Source organism: Ambystoma mexicanum, chromosome 6q, assembly GCF_040938575.1.
Source record: "Ambystoma mexicanum isolate Mex_15411 chromosome 6q, UKY_AmexF1_1, whole genome shotgun sequence".
Lineage (NCBI taxonomy): Eukaryota > Metazoa > Chordata > Amphibia > Caudata > Ambystomatidae > Ambystoma > Ambystoma mexicanum.
Window position 1 is genome coordinate 372,971,963 of NC_090937.1, and position 18,812 is coordinate 372,990,774.

Below are 18,812 nucleotides of genomic sequence, written 5' to 3' on the forward strand. Positions count from 1 at the left end.
ATTCAATTATTAATTTATTATAAAGTGTGATATATATATCTATATTGTTTAAAGTCTCAAATAAACCTTTTAACTTGCAAAACAGAACTACTTCTTGGCTCAGTGGGGTCAGGGGGATTCCAACAGAGGGGTGTTATATAGGGGTAGTCATCCTGAACGCATGAACTGGACATAAAGATATATCAATAAGGGTTTTCATTCAGTATTATAGACTAGGCGTTGACTTAGCTGTAGTGTTGAATTGAATCCTCTTACACACCGCAGTGGGTTTGCAGTATATTACTTCATAAGGGCCATGGAATCTGGGTGCATTCCACTGTCGCACGAAGCTACATACACATATCATCTCACCTGACATCAATTGACAGTTTGGGCTGTCTGTGGCCGGTGTCATTGTGTCACTCTCGTTTTCCTGTGTGAAGGGAGCAGCTAGCTGTTTTGCTGTCATTCTTGCTGCTCTGGTCAATTTTCTTAAATAATGCTGAAATTCTTCCCCTAACACAGACGCACTTGTGTGCATCTGACTGTCTTCTTAGTGGAGATAGTGCTGTGTGCATACATCTGCCTGTCACTATTTCATGTGGGGACAAGTGGTGGTCTTTACTGGGTTGACTCCTTAACTTGAATAGTGCTAATGACAAGCAGCACACCCATTTTTTCTTTAGAATGTGGCATAATTTGGACAGTCTGATTTTCAGGAGGCCATTGATTTTTTCCACAACGCCGTTAGCTTGCGGGTGATAAATCGAGCACAGTTTGTGGGTAATGCCCAACATTGTTGTTACTGTTTTGAACAGATCATTGATGAAATGCATTCCATTATCAGAGCGTATGACATCACATATGCCCCAACGGGGGAAAATTTCACTCGCTAAAAATATTGCCGCACATTTCGCATGTGGGTGTGCACAGGGACCTGCTTCCATCCAACAGGAAAATTGACAGACCACCACTATCAAGTATTGTGATCCATTGAACCTTTCTCCCATGTCTGCATAGTCAATGTGCAGTTCATGGAATGGTCCAATAGGTCGGGACAGTCTTCCTCTAAGTGTTCTTAATGCCATTCCTGAATTATACGTTTGACATATAGTACACTCTATCACCATTTTGGACACATGCTGTGCAGTCCTGGCACAAAACAATTTTCTTGTATGTCTGCAGCGATATGTTGTTTTGCACTGTGGGCTGGGAAGTGGAGCTGTTCTAATGCTATTTCTAGCAGCTTTACTGGCATTACTACTTTACCTGTGTTATTCTGTCTCCATAGGAGGTCCGTGGATGACTCACTACATCCTCTATTTCCCCATAACTCCTTTTCCTCGGGTAGTGCTTCTTGCTGTAGTTCAATTATTTGTGATACTGGTATTGAGTTATATCCCTCACCTTGCCCCTCCTCCACATGTTTTTGCAATACAAATTCACCAGGCAACTCTTTTGTGAGATAGGCTGCTTTTTTCGAGGCAGCATCCGCTGCTGCGTTTCCTAGTGAGATGATGTCACTATTCTTTGTGTGGCCTTGGCAGTTAACCAGGGCTACCTCTGTAGGTTCCTTTAGGGCCTCAATTAATTCCACAAGCACTTCAGCATGCTGTGCAGGGGACCCGTCTGCTCTCCTAAATCCTCTCCTCCCCTACCGTGCTAGCCCCCCATGCACTGTTGTCATGTACGCAGAGTCTGTGTATATTGTTACTGCACTTCCTTTGGCAGTATGTAGAGGTTCAATTAGGGTCGCAAATTCAGCTGCTTGCGCTGAAAAATGTGCAGGCAGTATTTTTTGCACAATCACCTCTAGTCGTACCACCGCTGCTCCTACATGTCTTTCTCTCGTTTCATAATTTATTGATGCGACCCATCTACAAGAGTATGTTTTCACTTGCTATGGGTGTGTTTTCATCTTACACCGTGTATGTAGCACAATCATGATTTTGCATGTCTTCTCCTGTGCACGCTTCTGTAAGAAACGTAGCCGGGTTCACTGTCTTGTACCGTACTATATCTATGTTCCTGCTTGACAAGATGATCTCGTAGGCAGTAGCTCTCCTGGTTGTTAGTGTGCTTTTTGATCTCTCAAGTATCGCAAACAATGAGTGCTCCACGAATAGCGTCACAGTGCACCCATTACGATTGTGGCGATTATTTCAATAGTGAACGCTGCGGCTGCGAGAGTTTGTTTGCAGGTGAAGTGTCCTTGCATAACTACGTAAAGAGTGTCGCTGTAATATGCCAGAGGTTTGTGGCCCATTGATGTTTTTTCCGTTAACACTGCTGTCAGTAGTGTTCCATTACAATGTGAAAATAAATAACATTTGTGATCATAATCTGGGGTTGCTAGAACATGTGCTATGGAGATCAGTTATTTTATTGTGTTAAAGCCTATATGCATTTCTTGTGTCCAATTTAAAACAGAATTCTATCTTTGTGCTTCCTTAATTGCATGGAGTAAAAGTTTTGTGTAAACTGCATAATCTAATATCCAGGCGCGGCAGTAATTGCACATGCCGAGAAATTTCTGCATTTCTTTCATTGTTTGGGGTTCGCTGACTGTTCTCACTGCTACTGCCCTATCGGGTATTATCCGTTTACCATCTTTCGATATCAGTTGACCCAGATACAACACTTCTGTTAGGCAATACTGCAATTTTTGTTTGTCTAGTTTGTATCCCTTGTGTGCTAGCATGGTGATCAGCACTATTTAGTCTTTTCTGCACTTTTCCTCATTCTCGCCACAAATTAACAAATCATCCATGTACTGGATACTTGTACCCTCAGTGTCGATGTTTCCAAGATCCTCATTTAATATCCTGTTGAATATGCTTGGGCTCTCGCAATATCCCCGGGATAGTCTACAATGCTCATACCTTTTCCCACCCAGGGTAAATGCTGTCAGGTATTGTGATTCAGGGTCCAGTGGTACAGAGAAAAAGGCATTTTTCAAATCTACCACTGTGAAGCATGTTGCTGTTTTTGGGATACTACGCAAAATTGATGCAGGGTTTGGAACAAGTGGAAACCCTTTTTGTATGATGTCATTGAGAGGGCATAGGTCCTGTATCATCCTCCATGCCCCTCCCTTTGCTTTTTTAATCAGATAAATACAAGTATTACAAGGAAAATGTCATGGTACTATGACCCCCCTGCTGCAATAGTGCATGTATTGTCTCTTTTATTCCTTCTTCTGCTTCTCTTGACAGGGGTTACTGTTTCACCCGGGGCAACAATGCTCCGGGTTTGAGTTTTATTTTTACAGGGGTCGTTTCTCGTAATAACCCTACATCGTGAGGGCCAGTCGTCCATAACACTGGTGGTACTTGTTGCATGGTTTCACTAAAGAATGCTGGAGGTGCACTGATAACGGCCATAAGGGGAATAGGAACTTGTCTGTGTTGGATCATTATTTCATAGGGAATTGATATCTCCATTATTATTTCCCAGTCAGTGTCGGCATCAGTAAAAAACTATTCATCTGAAACATCTCATAATGATGTATTGGCATTTATGCACAATACTGTTCGCCACTCGCATCCATGCATGTCCATGCCAATAACAGTGATTCATTGGGTTGACACCTGCACCCTGTGTAGGTCTATGGACACCACTGATCCCACTACCACCTCTGGGGGTGCCACGGGGTGGAACACAAATTCGGATGGCACTCGCCACTGGTGGTGTGTGAGTTCGGACACAACACATGGCAACACTTTCAGTCCCTGTATGAACATATCTGGGTCAGCTTGTACCCCACACACTTGCTGTGCTGTGGCCTGTGTGTGTATCACTAACATAGCACACATAGCACATACTGCTGGTGTCAAACACACTATTCCTCTTTCTGTAAACAATATTGTCATATTAAGCTTGCAAAGGAGGTCCCTCCCTAATAAGTTTATTGGCAAGTCTTCGTAAAACAGTAGAGGTGCTCGCACTGTCTTCCCTCCTACCATTACATCCAATTCCTCTGTGTACGGAACCTCGACTACCGCCCCAGAGAATCCCTGCATCTCCATTTTAAGATTCGACAATGGAAACCAGCCTTCTTTTAGGCACGATTTGTCCACTCCACCACGAAAATGAATTGTTTGTTTCCTATCTCCGCTCCCACCAGTGGTTCCTCGGCTGCATTGAGGGTCTTTGAAAGTACTGGACACATAAGTGCTCTCTGGGGGCTGTCCTCTGCTGAGTATCTCATGCTCTCACCATTATTGAAGACATTATCTCCTACCATTGCTGTCCCTCTGGAGTGTGTTGGTGCGCCATTTGCTGTGGTGGCGAAGGGATTTCCTCATGCCGGGGCATATGTTCCTGTGATTGCGGGTATTGTTGGACATTTTGAGGGTGTGCCCTCTGTTCATGTGTATACCTTGGGTCGTGTTGCTCTTCCATCCCAAAGCCATCCATAGGCAAGCCGTATCAGCTTCCTGGGTGGGGGTGACCATATTGTTGCTCATTTTGGTAGGGACCCATGGGACGGCTTTGGCACTCTCTTGCAAAATGTCCCCAACTCCCGCATTTCCAGCACGTCCCATGTCCTCCGCCTCTAGGGCCCTGTACTCCATATCCATACCCACCCCCTCTGAACACCCTGTACCCACCTCTTCCTCCTCTTCCATTTTTTCCCTGATATTGGGTTCCTCCATATTGTTCCTCGCCAGCCCAAAGCTCCTGTCCATTTACTGCCCAGTTTGCTGCCATTCTGGCCCCTCCCACTCCTCTCTTTTTCTATCTGTGGGGAGGGTTACTACTGCCGCTGCAACCTTCACAAGGTTCATCTGTACTAATTCAGCTTTGTCTGCCAACCTTCTCTGGGCTACTTCCTTGTCCCTCTCATTGATCCTTTTACCACGGTGTACTATAATACTCTGTACTCTATCCCAGCTATTTTATCAAGGGCCTTCTGCACCTCCTTCGGTAGTCCTCTTTTAATTATAAAGTAAAACAGGGAGGTGGATTGATCCCAGGCCGTGCCCGTCTCCATTCTCCACATATCCTGCACCCGGAGAATGTAAGCAGTCGCATCCTCCCCCTCCCCCATTGTACATTGCATCACGGACTGCTGATCGGGTGTGTATTTTTCTCAAATGCATATATCCACTTACTTGCCCCTCCCGAAAGTGGGGGTAACGTTTTTAGCAGGTTTGCTTTGTCCATTTGGGCCCATGGGACATAATGGGGCCTTCCCGCCCCTCTGTGTATTAATGGTAGCTGTAACTTGCTCCTTATTTTCCCCGTGCTTACCTTTGCTCCCTTCTTCCCTAACACCACTATTCTTCCTGCTCTAGTCCTCAACCGCACTTGCCACTCCTCTTCCATTACCCTCCCTATGGGGGATTGTTCTCCTCCTAATGGCCCTCCACCTGTTGCCCTTTCCAGTCTCCTTTCTTCTTCTTCTTCTTCTTCTTCTTCTTCTTCTTCTTCTTCTTCTTCTTCTTCTTCTTCTTCTTCTTCTTCTTCTTCTTCTTCTTCTTCTTCTATGTTACACCAGTATTCTTCTTCCCTCTCTGATGCTACATTCTCATCTTCCATACTCACCTGTCCAGCTACTTGATCTATTTCTATTATTCTCATGGGGGTGTCGTTAATTTGGAATAGTATTTCTCCCTTTTTCCAACCATCCTCCATTGACCTGTTGGGTGTCTGGGGAATTTTTGTCTGTTCTGCCCTCGGTGTAGGCGAGCAGCTCTGCTCGCATATATCTCTCAATCGTGTCAATTCTGTTTGGGCCATTGTTAGACTAGATCTTGGGTAAACTGTGATTACATCGCAGGAATACGTATGGCAACTGTGAGACACAGCACTGCGAGCATTAGTTTTAGTCTGAGTAGAAAATTCAGCACAGCTTGTGAGCAGCACGTACTTGGAGTGAGCATTGAGCTCATTTGCATTACACCTCCATCTCTTCGACTATTCTATGGGCACCAAATGGTTCCTGTGCTGCACTCCAAGCACTCAGGGGACCTTCTTGGCTGTCAAGGTGCTCTGAGGACTGAGGAGCAGAGCCTCCTCCATTGGATAGGAGGATCTGCTGACGCTGCATCAAGCACACAACGCAGCACCGGCATCTATAACCCACAGTTTGGCACACAGGAAGCAGCCTGCGCCGACTGCAAAAAACACATTGGATCTCTGGGTAATAACCCAAATAAGAGGAAGGAGTGGAGAACACTCCATCTGTGGCTTGGAATACAGAAGCATCTGTGAGCTCACAACAGATCAAAACATTATCTCATAAAGCATGCTGATCCTCTCCCCTCCCACTGCCTATATAGATATACAGACAAAGGCAGTAGGCATAGGGAGGTACTTAACGGGCCACCAGCAGACCGCCAGTTTGCCCAGCAGACGTGCACTTCAGCCTGCCGGGTTCAGGCTTCGGCACCAGGCACCTGGTATTTATAATCCTCAATATTTCAGAGTACGAATGGGACCTGGTGGAGAAAGCTGAGAGCAAACAGGTGCTTGGGAATTCACTAGTAGAAGTGGTGGCAGCAGTGGTGAAGCCCCCTGCAAGAAATTCTGGACACCATGGAGTCTACCTTGGCTAAGAGAAATAAGAGCACCCAGAAAAGCACCAGAAAATTAAGCTCTCTTTTGCTCTTCCAGGTCCTATTCATGTGGTCCAACATCATGCCCCAAAGGCTGCTGACATCTTCGGGAAGATGAAAGAAGCTTTCCTTCAAAGCTGAGAAGTTCCAATCCTCCTGACCCCCACCCCAGGGGAGGACAATATGGGCAACACAGATGGGGATACAGGTTTAGAATCCCCAGAGGCTACAGCTTCCTTTCAAGAGGAGGACAAAAAGGCTAATGAGGAGACACCAGCTTCCGTGAGCAGTAAGAAGGCCAGGAACGAGAAACACCTGGAAAGACTTGATGAAGACATGTCGGATATGGTCGATCCAGAGGGGATTAGAAACCCAAAGTCTTCAGGCTGGCAGCCCTCACCAATGCCAGCTAAATGCATGCAACAGAGAATAAGGAAGCCTTTAGATAAGGACACCAGGATGTGAATGAGGGTGGAATTCCCACACCCAGACCTGGCAGTCAAGGTGGCTGACGCCCCTGAGCTAGATGCCAAAATGATCACATTTGTGACCAAGACCTCGAAGGATCTAAGGAAAGGTATGGATCAATACTGGAAGAGTTGACAGGAGAAGCTTCTGGACCTCACCAGCTCATATCAAAGATCTGGCTGAACAAACCAAGGACACAGGTGAAGAGGTGACCGCTGATACGTTAGCGAGCTGGGCACAATGAGCGGTATGACATTTAGGCAACGCAAACTGTGCGATCTCTTTGGAGAGGTGCAAGGGTCTCCTAAAGATCGACAGGAAGCTCAATGACCTTGCCTCCTCGCCTCCTCACCTTCTCACCTCCAATAAGGCAGGAGAAGCAGCATAAGGATTGCTGTTTGCAGAGGTATTCGGCAGGGAGGTGGGGAGGTTCATTGGCACTTACATCTCCCTAGAGAAAGCACAAGCCTCCATGAAAAAGATTTTCCCAGAGTGTTTGCTGGGACCGGTCGTTATCAGGGTCAATTGGCCAGTCACTTCTTCTCTTCGAGGAGACCCCAGGGCAGCAGAGCCCAATACTGGGAATCAAGGCAGCAAGACTTGTTCTTCCCATCCAGAGGAAGGAACTTCAGAGGCTGCTGAGGGGCGGACAGATCGCAAGGAGCTACATCAGGTGCGAGAATGTCATGCAGGGGGGAGCACGCTGCAGTTTTGGCTAAATTGGCACACTCTCTCGAGCAATGCATGGGTTCTCCAGACTGCCTGAGGTTTTCACCTAGAATTCCTGCAGGCCCCAGTGAAGAGAGCTTGGTCTTGCAACATCCGTACCTCACAGGAGGAGCAAACCCTCCAAGGTGACGAGCTGGCAGAGATCTGAGTGAAGGATGCCTTAGTGCTGCGGGGTAAAGGGTCCCCTTTTTATGAGCAACATGTTGTTAGTTCACAGACAAGAGAAAGTGGGGCCAGTGATAAACCTGAAGGAGCTGAACAGCTGAGTGATTTACGAAAAAATCGATTTTTCACTGCATACCTCTCATTAAGAAGTGTCACATGGATAAACAAGATACAAGAGGCCTTAAGTGCTGTGGGTGCTGAGGCAAATCATTGCCTTTATCATGAGCACACAGATACCAAGAGGAATGTATGACGATTACGGGCCAGGTGCACATTATGACTTCATTAATGGTATCACTTATGACATCTCTGGAAAACACATGTCAGTATGAAAAACGAATGTCCTTTATTCCTTTATTTCATAACCATTCTAAAGGCATGCATTTAGCGTGTGCCAAGAAGGGAGAAATATGCCCATTCAGTATGTCATCAACACCTATTGGTGTGCTGAAAAGTAATGTGTCGGCTTCTAAAAATAAAGTGTGTTGGTCGGAAGGGAAGAAGAGTGCTGTGAGCGAGCAGGTAAATCTGGAGGATTGGAGACAGTGGAGGTGGAGATGCAGGAGTTACGTGAAAAATGAAATAAGAACCAAATCCAGTGTTCTTTAGTCACTTAGCGATTTAAACATAGAACCCAAACTTCACAGTCATTTTTGTCAAATGCAAAGATCAGTTGCCATTCTTTTGTTCACCAAATGCTCATGGGTTTTATGCAAAGCATTTGATTACATACTCTTAAAAGAGGCGTCAAGTTTAATTTGAAAGTGTCATCTTTTTAATTACTTCAAACAATTGTTCAGCCCTTGTGGCTCTGCCCTTACAATGGCATGTGTTTCGGCGCATGTGCCTTTTTCAAATCTGGGCAATATTTAATATCTTCCTGAAAGTCTACTCTCGTATCGTTCGACCCATGTTACTGGGATATCCCATGTGCTGATTCTATTGCGTTATGTCCATACGCGTCGGATCTAGTGTTCTCACAAAGCAGAAAGGAACCCTCATTGGTGCTACTGTCGCCATTCCTAAAGGGGCATTTCAAACGAGTGTAACAGGAGTTCAGTATAAGTTATTATAGATTTTGATGCATGTGTTTGTGGTGAGTAAGAACAGTGCACCACTCTTATTATGAAGCAATATATTGGTCATTATAAATGAGCATTGTAACATTTTAAAGAGAGCCAGTTTGCAGTGATAGTACTATTCAATTCGTTCAATTTTTCACTCTGTGCGATGACAACATTGCTGCATGACACAAGCTAAAACAATGTGTGTCTCAAAATATCAGAATTGCCCCCCTCTGAAAATTCCACTCTTTGCTACTCTCATTCTGCATGTAACCAAAGAATGCAGAGCACCCTCTGTCCTTCAAGTCATCTCTGTGTTTGCTATCTGTATGCCATCATCAGCAATGAGACAGAGAGAGAGAGAGAGGCGGAGAAAGACAGAGAGAGGGAGAGAGAGAGCCAGAGACAGAGAGACAGAGAGAGAGCGAGAGAGAGATCATACGTCAGGTACAGTGATAGCATTATTTGCATACCTTTGATTTCAAATATTGTAAAACAGCTATAGATTGAATACAATCCAGTGCCCCAGGACACAGTGTTGACTCCATTAATGTTGAAATAATATAGCTCGTGTTCGGGGTTCCTCAACGTACAGCTCTCCGAGTGTATTACTATGACTCCCATACAGCTGACTTCACTTTTATGTGCCTTAAAGTACATATCGTTCATAACAAACGTTATTTTTTTTTCTCTGTTACAAATATGTCTTTGTGATGAAACTGTCAGCTTCTGAAAATCTAGGATGTTTGATGCAAGGCAAGGGCAACTTTCAAAAGACTGCTTGTCTGGCACAGCCAGATGTCCACATTTATATATTCCTTGATTTTGTTATCAATTTTTACTTCCAGGACGCATCACAGAATTTCCGAAACTCATGTTAATGTCTCTGTTTGGATTAGAAGCTGTTAGGGAAATAGGCAAAGCACTACATCTGCTGTTTTTCTATTAATAAACACATTTATCGCAGGCAAACAGCATCATTACTGGAAATGCGGGTTGTGCACAACACGTATTCGTTGAATAATTAAATAAATAACATTCAGGGTATATGTTGATGCTCATTATAGTAATGCGCAGTTTCTGCTCGAAAGCAGTTAGCTGAAGCTCATTTAAAATGCCCCGTTGTGTATATTTTTATTATGATGGAAAAGTACCTTAATGCAACCGACAAAGGAAGACATGAACGCTATCAGTGTCCCGCTTGCCCCTGATGGGAATGCGCTGCCTATTCGAATCCATGTTTTTCTAGCTATGATATGATAGGTTATTTATAACACTAGTAACACCCAGAGGTTTCTAAGTGCGGACCCGTCTTGCTTTCAAGGCGTGTACGCTGCCCCTGATCTATCCTCCCCGAGACAAGCTGGACAAGGAAAATACTAAAAACAGGTGTTTTCAGGTTTGTACGAAGTAATTGCGTGATTTCGTTGGATTCTGTTTGTGGACATTTGTGTGAAGGGAGGAGAGGGTGTATTCTGTGAATGGGTGAGAATGAGAGCGAGTGACATGGGTGCAGGATGCAGAGTGGAGTTTTGAGAGGGCGGCCTGAGTGGATGTTGTAAGCGAGTAAGTTGGTGACTGGGATGCCATGGCGTGTCTAGTGGTTGTACTCTATGGCCCTGATTCATGTGCTTTTTAGCCCGCTACAAAGTGACTTTGCACTGGTTCAAAGTGACTTTACACTGCCAACAAACAACCTGATAAACAGAGCACAAGTCACTTCGCACTGCAAAAATACACTTTGCACTGCTCTGTGAATCAGGGTGAATGTATCTTATCCTGGTGCAACCTGCAATTTAAGAAGAGGAACGCATTCGCCTGGAAATTATTCATGGGTCTCTTGCCTTCACAAAAGTTGACCCACCCATTCAAAACACGGATGCCACCACTACCTCCTATCAGTCAATCAGAGAGTTTAAAAAAACAGGAGGATCTTTGCAAACCTTCCTAAGCTGTGGCGTCTGCTTTCATAGGGCGGGATCGCCCCCACCTAGGTAGTGTGAACAGATTCCCTTCTGCATCATTAGCATGGTGGCTGCGCGTGGCAGCAGTGGAGTAACTTTGCTGAAAATGTTGGGGGGCACATGACATCTGAAGAAAAGGTGCCCCAGCCAAATGAATGAGGACAAAATGGTGTGCCATGAAAGTTGAGGGGGACAATCACCCCTGTCTCCACCTAAAATTACACCCATGCTTGGCAGTGTAGTACATAATCATTAAATATTGAAATCAATAATTATCTGCTGCTTGTCTGCTCTGTGCAATGTTGTGTGCTGGCTGCCACACGGGCGTGTACCTTTTTACGCCTCTTTTCTACTGTAAAAGTGCGTGGAGCTCGTAGCTCTGTGCACTTTACGTAACCCCATTGAATTTAAGATGCTGGTGGGGAACCAAAGAGGTGGCCCGCCAGTATTGATCTGTGCACAAACAGCGCACCTGCATCTATGTCTTACCATTTTAGAGTAGGCTCCCAGCAACAACAATGTTTAATGAATGTCATTGGCTGTTTGCCAGCCAATGACATTTGAGTGTGGGTGGGGTCTTGGGCGCACGGGTGTGGTGCGTGCCACCTTCCTTCTTTTCATTTCTCTTTGTGCTGTCCTCAGAGTGGACTGCAGCAAGCTGCCCAGAGAGAACAGCAGAGGCCAGGGCCCGGCACATGCATGGTATCTAACTGTTGCTGCCAAGTGCCAACTATGCTGGTAATTAAGAACTGTAACTTGTTGTGTAGGCCTGCTGCCTGCGGCTGGCCTTCGTTCCCCAGGACAGGGCTCCAGGGCCGTCCTGGAGCCCTGCCCTGTGGAATGCAGGGCCTAGTTCAGTTGACGAGATGCAGTCTATGCTGGGTAGGCCAAGTCAGGCCAGGCGGCCCGCGATCCCTGCATCGATGCTCGGCTCAGGGTCTCATCCAAGTGCTACTAGCACTGGCTCTCACCTAGGTTCTACTATCACTTCGGCGAGAGCCTGAGCTATTCTACTACATTCCAGACTAACTTGATTGATTAGTTTCAGATGAAGGGAAGGCAGGCCAAATAGTTGGGTGGCACTGGTCACTCTGAGTGGCCAGTACTACCCAATTATTTCCTACTCTTGATCGGAAATTAATCGAGTTAGTCTTGAGTGGAGTGGATTGGATAATCTGACAGTCACTCACGTCGGTGGCGGGTCAGAGCTACGTTCCGTGACCAAGAAAACCCCTCCAGCTTGGCATTGTACCACAGTGCCTCTGCAGGTGCCAAGCTGGGGGATCAGTCACTCACGTCGGTGGCGGACCACAGCTACGTTCGGTGACCAAGCAAACCCCTCCAGCTTGGCACTGTACCGCAGTGCCTCTGCAGGTGCCAAGCTGGGGGATTTTGCTTGTTCACGTGGCTCTTGTAGGTCCTAGGGCTGCTTAAATTAACTCCTATATGTTCCTCTGTAAGCCTTTCCAAAGGTGGGATATTAGCAACTTTAAGCAGCCGTAGGCCCAGGGCCACCCACTCACAGTCAAAGGCACTGTGTTCAACTATGTGTGCCAACAGTTTTCAGCCGCTGGCCTGCAGAATGATGGCGGCTTGATCATGAGATCCAATATTTCCCCCGGCTGGGCCTTGTCACACGTGTTGTATTAGTGTCATTAGTGTGACAATGCCCGGTGACTGGGTCCTAAGCAGAGATGGATATGGAAAAAAGGAACTGGTGCTTTTGGATGCAGCCAGAGTCCCACTACTAAACCCCTGGTAATTCCCACACCTGCCTCGCCCCATGGCCTTTATCCCCATTTTCCATCCTGACAGGGAGCCCACAAGACCAGGCGTGCAAATACCCTCAGAGAAGCGCCTGCTTCTTTGCTTCATCACCCCTTTCGTACAGAACTGTATCCAGAGGAGTGAGCCAGGCGTCACAGTGTGACGAGACTGAGGACATTGGGGTACAGTGCCACAACAATCAGTTTGTTCCCTGCCGAGCCTTTCACCCATTCCTGACTTGTTTAATGGATGAGGCCTCATCTGGGGACTGTGTGTTCAGTCCTGGATTCGATAGGCCTCGTGTGTAGCTTCGTGTGCAGCTCTGGTAGGTTCGCCTGGCTGGAGTAGCGTGCCACTGGGCACGATTCAGAGGGCACAATGCCAAAAGGATTGCTAGAGATCAGAGCTACTTCAGAGGGGAGCTAGCCATGGTTTGAAATGTTTACATTAGCCAGGAAAATGCACAGATTGAAAAGGGGGGCCCTTGGTTTGTGGGCATGAAGGGGTTCGGTTACAGGAACCAGGTGCGTGGGCTTCCAATGCCATGCCTATACATAAGGCTTTTGCTTTCTATAGTCCCACTCGGATAGCAGAGTCCTGCACAACCGCCTGAGCACTTAAACTGTCTGGTGTCACCCAGCACTGCTTTCATTGGTCTAGTTGTCAAGCTATCCCATTTCCTACGTCAACAGACAACCCATTCTTCTATACATTCCTTGAAATCGTGCACTTGTGCTCTTGACGTTGCACTTTTAAATGTAGAACTACAGGCCCCACAATGCAACGTAAGAATCAGTGCCAGATCATGTTTTCCTGCCTGACCCGCTGAAGGCCCTGCCTCAGTTTCTCTACTGGATGCAACGGTGCAGAGATGGACAGGAGACGGCAGCATCACACCGTGCAACGCAGTACCAGTCTACCACCAAACTGTGTGTTTCAACATTTCAAATGCAAAAGAAATGTTATGTATTTGTGACAATGTAAAGGACGGTTTATCCACAGATCGGGTTGTTGGTCACATCGCTAAACATTAAAGAAATGTCCACTTTTATACAGCGCTGAATAGTGACAGAGAACCTCTCACAATTGTTTGGCAAATAATGATGGTTTCAACGATTAAAGAAAAAGACTACAAATAAACAAATGTTCAGCTTATATTGTGATTCTTTCCGGCGTGTTACCTGTTTTTATATTGCCCCATTTTTGGCAGGCACAGACCCGAAACACAGGGAAATAAAGTGGTTTGTCCAGGATCACACGGCTGGGCAAGCAGTGGTTGTTACTCAGGTTTTATGGAGTTGGGTCAATTGGAAATACCTGGGGCACCGCAACACATCTCTAGACATCTTAGAAATTATAGACTGTGTGGGGTCGAGGAACTGGAGTCCGCGAAACATCTTTTGGTTGCTTGCACCTCCTTGACGAGCCTAATAGACGCCTGAATGAGATCAGCTGGTTTGGATGCTTCTATATCTGGCAATGAGCTCTGGACATTGTTCATGAAGGGTTGCCATGCAGATTGCATGGTTCATCTTACTGTATTATGGAAGAAGATTGTACTCATTTTAGCAACCTAGCAAACCAAAAAAAAACAAAAAAAAACCGTGGGTTTCCTATATTCACAGCGAGCCGCATTTAGAGTGCCCGATTTACACTGCGTTTTTTTCAATGGGAAAATCCCATTGTAACCAGCCTTTGTTAATCAGCCCCAGGGTGTCTTTGGTAGAGAGTGGCCTGGCATTTCTAAACACACTTGGATATCAGTTTCTTTTAAGTGTGGCCTATGCGGCATCGGTACTCTGGCTGCATCCAACCTTCTGGTCTACGGTAAAAAATGTCTTATACAGTTTACGTACAAAAAACGAATTGCATAAAAATAAAGCCACTTGACAGCATGTAAATCCCTATGGCAACATGTTGCCCAAATAATATCATTGTGGCTTTAACTTTCACACCATGAATGGTAAACTAATGCTTTTTATGTCATATTTATGTGGGTTTGGACAGTATATTGCGAATTTTGGAAGCCATTTTTCCAAAATGTTCGCGGGGGGTAGTTCCCCCCCACCCCCGCACCACCCTTGATGTGGGTTGGGCTTGGTCACTGCGCTCGCTCACAAATTCGCCTGCAGAAATGTACGCCCCACCACCTTTCAAATTCACCAGCCACCACTGCTTGTATGTTCAAGAGCGAAAAGCAAATGGATATTTGCACCACACCCTAGGAATCGACGCAGCTAACCGCAGTCTCCACTAGACAGTAGAAGGTGGTTGGCGTGTTAGTGAAGGGCAAAAGATGTTATCCCCCAATAACCTGGAGCATAGAGTAGAGCGAACATTATTTATTATATATTATTATATTATAATACAAATGATAATTACGACAGCGAAAATGTCTTAAAAACCTGCGGGTGGCAGGGGGTGGGGTTCTCCAACCTGAGGAAATATTTGAAATAATGGGTTGATATGGTGCAGTTCACAGACAACAATTTTAAAAGAATTGGTTAAAATAGGACATTGGATTTACAATACGTTCTGTGGGCAAACACATGAGCAACTCCAACAGACGCCAAGCCATTAAAAGAAAAGAGAAGCATTTGGCAATTTGTGTAAATGTTGGAAGTCGCCAAAGAAAAACCACGAGGCCTGACTGGGCAGCATCCACCAGCATTGCCGAGTGAACATCTTTCCATGATGCCACTGTCCATTGGCATCACCGTTTTTACACGCAGTGCGTGTGAGCATGCGCCTGTGCTGCATCGTTTCCTTTATTATGGGGATAAGAACATGTTCACACTGCCACTGCCCAATATATGTCGGCATGTCACTGTAAAAAAGCGAACATGCTGGCTGTGACTAATATATCCCGGCATTGCCAATGTAAGAACAATTTCCTGATGCCTGTTCTCAATATATACAATCATGCCATTGTACATGCTGCCTGTGGTAATATGTGAGTACTGCCAATGTAAGAACATGTTTATGTTGCCTGTGCCCAATGAATGGGGGCATGCCACAGTACAAAATTGTATAGCCCGGCTGTGCGCAAAATATACCAGTATTTCTACTTTCAAACATGTTTTAATCAAACTGTAGTTTATGTCGTTATATGCCTATGAAAAAGTATAAACACATTACAGTGACAATTACAAATACATTGGTAATAGAAATCCATTTAAAAAGAAATATACAATTAATTTCATGCCAATACATTCTTCAAAATCTCAAATCTTCCTATATATATAAACACAAGAGTGGCTACCAGATAGAACCTTAGAAGGAAGAACAATCCTGTACTTGTCCTATTGTATTTCTTGGACATACACATGTCAAATCATGAATATATGTTAACAAAGTAACTTTCACTGTGTCGACCTACAATATTCCAAAGCCTCACTGAAGGTTCTCATCCCAATATTCATCAAGTGGGACTTGAGTCATTTAGACCTTCCAGCTGTGAAGCGCCTTGATGCCCCAGGTCTCAATGTGCTTAACAATGTCAAAATAAATAAATAAACAAATATATAAGTAGATAAATAAATAAGTGGTCCAGATCTTCCTTCATTTCACTTCCTGGTCGTTTCTGGTGCCGGGTTCGGCTGTGCTGCTGCAGGTGGAGTCCACCGGAAACGACTAACCCGTCCACTGGCACCCTAATTGGGAGGGCCAGCACACTTCACCCGGATGCTCACCCTCAACTCATTTAGTCTTGAAAAAGCCTCAGGTTGAAAAGCGCGTCGGCTATGTAAACGTAACATCTGGTTACAAATAAAACGATCTCATGGGTGACAATCACCATGAAAACACTAAAAACTTGACCAATCAATTATTTGTGTAAGCTGTTTTTCAACTGCTAGTGGCTTATCAAATCCTACCAGCGCCTCACTAGTCCAGTGTTTGCCAAAATCCCACAAACTTTCCAAACAACCAGGAACCCGGAGTTGGTTCCTTGACAAACTAGGACGCAGGCAGCATGTTCAACATATCAAGAAACAGAAAAGATATGTCCAGAGCAAAGTATATTTAGAAAAAATGTATCCAAATTTATTAAAGAAGATACAAAAATTGAAAACTGGTGAATAAATCACACAAAATTATTGTACACTAATCATTTTAACATAACAAAACAGCAGCAACAATATGCCGAAAATCGGCTAAAACTTCATCACTCATAATCAACATACCCAGTTCATTCATACGCACACAACTCATCATACCGTGGCACTCATCCAAAGAACTAAAAAACACCAAAAAACATGCTAAAAACCAATGGGGAAGAGGAATTCATAACTAATCCCCATAATAACACACATTATTGCGGTGTTTTACAAACAATAGAAATAATTCACAACCAATCTATTGTCAGGGTGGATAGAAAAAACAGATGCAAAGATCACATCCCTGTAAAATTTTTTCTCTCGACCGGTTTCGACGTGTAGTAATGGTTAACTGAACGTCTTCTTCAGGAGGTGGATGTTACCATTCTGCAAAACAAATACGCAAAAGGGACTATAAGCTACTACATGAAAAGGTCTTTGCCGACTGCTTATAACATACAATTAAAAAAGAGAAACAGGACTGCTGGCTAGCAGCCTGAATTATTCAAAACAATTTAGGAACTGCTTGCCATTTAGCATTGTAATGGAGCTCTTGTGCCATTTTTTGCAGTGATTTGCAGACGGCGTTGAAGGCTAAGGCTAAGTGGCGCTGCCTCTTCACTTTTCAAATACATGTATTGCTGGATCATCTTAAACTGCATGGGGCGCCCTTCAGGTGAGATATTAGTACTTTTGCCTCAGTTATAGACACTCTACTTTGAATTTAGGTTTTTCATTCACCTGACCTAGTGCATTCTGGTCTTGTTTCTTGTTTCAGGTTATGTTTCAGTCCTGAATTGTTTCGTGTGACTGGCCACACTACACTGCATAGATTGTTGCAGTAGTAAGGTTTTCATCAGGTTAGTCCACTATTAGTCCTTTTTTAGACACAGATATTGCCAGTGAGATTCAGATATATATTATTATATTATATATACACATTCTTGTTGCCGATTCACCATGGTCCTGAAGGTTCCCTCTCATCTTGCACGGTTCTCTTTTGGGAGTCACTTACCCTTTTGCTCTGGTTTACACAGCTGTTGTAGCGGGGGCCGTGTATGCTTATTTGTATTATGGTATACGCGGTTCCTAAATTGTTTTGAATAATTCAGGCTGCTAGCCAGCAGTCCTGTTTCTCTTTTTTAATTGTATGTTATAAGCAGTCGGCAAAGACCTTTTCATGTAGTAGCTTATAGTCCCTTTTGCGTATTTGTTTTGCAGAATGGTAACATCCACCTCCTGAAGAAGACGTTCAGTTAACCATTACTACACGTCGAAACCGGTCGAGAGAAAATTTTTTACAGGGATGTGATCTTTGCATCTGTTTTTTCTATCCACCCTGACAATAGATTGGTTGTGAATTATTTCTATTGTTTGTAAAACACCGCAATAATGTGTGTTATTATGGGGATTAGTTATGAATTCCTCTTCCCCATTGGTTTTTAGCATGTTTTTTGGTGTTTTTTAGTTCTTTGGATGAGTGCCACGGTATGATGAGTTGTGTGCGTATGAATGAACTGGGTATGTTGATTATGAGTGATGAAGTTTTAGCCGATTTTCGGCATATTGTTGCTGCTGTTTTGTTATGTTAAAATGATTAGTGTACAATAATTTTGTGTGATTTATTCACCAGTTTTCAATTTTTGTATCTTCTTTAATAAATTTGGATACATTTTTTCTAAATATACTTTGCTCTGGACATATCTTTTCTGTTTCCTGATGTTATTATAATACTCTGGTCCGGAGGCTAGAGTTACCCTGCTCTTTTCAGTGTTAGCATGTTCAACATAGTCAACAACTGACTAAATAGGTGCGCAGGAGTGAGGGAGTCCCGCCTTTCAAAAACTCCTCCCATGCTAAAACTACTTTTTACACTGAGCGTGACCAGGTACCAAGGTGCTACCTGATCAACTGAAGAATGTGTCATGTTGCACCCATTCTAAAACTGATTTGTTAGCTGCATATTTAATTGTAGTGACTATGCCACCTTTGCCCAGAGCTCTTCCCTTTGTAAAA

General features: G+C 44.5%; 1 long non-coding RNA gene across 1 annotated transcript; it reads left to right on the plus strand.

Annotated features, from left to right (window-relative positions):
* The first annotated feature begins 17,370 nt into the window (after window positions 1-17,370).
* Window positions 17,371-18,495, plus strand: LOC138515516 (uncharacterized). The gene is made up of 3 exons (XR_011282041.1): window positions 17,371-17,472; window positions 17,575-17,656; window positions 18,018-18,495. It is a non-coding gene; the product is annotated as an uncharacterized lncRNA (long non-coding RNA).
* The last annotated feature ends 317 nt before the right edge of the window (window positions 18,496-18,812 follow it).